The sequence below is a fragment of the Arachis ipaensis genome, chromosome B09 (assembly GCF_000816755.2).
Source record: "Arachis ipaensis cultivar K30076 chromosome B09, Araip1.1, whole genome shotgun sequence".
Lineage (NCBI taxonomy): Eukaryota > Viridiplantae > Streptophyta > Magnoliopsida > Fabales > Fabaceae > Arachis > Arachis ipaensis.
The window spans coordinates 138,032,952-138,033,212 of NC_029793.2; positions in this window are offsets into that span (position 1 = coordinate 138,032,952).

The following is a 261-nucleotide window of genomic DNA, read 5'->3' on the forward strand; positions in this document are numbered from 1 at the left end:
ACCAATATAGAAGAAACGGAGAGAGAAATAAAATGGGCATTTAGACTTTCTATTATTGGGGTGTTAAGAACTTAAGATCATGAAATGAATCCATTTTGCAAAAAATATGAAGGCCTATTTGTCTCTTAAATTTATTTAGGGTAAGTTAATAAATTGTATTTGAAAATTTATATCTTTGACAAAATTTTTTAAAAAGATATTAATCATAAATAAGTCTCTAAATAATTTAAAAATATGATAAAAATAATATCATTTAAATTT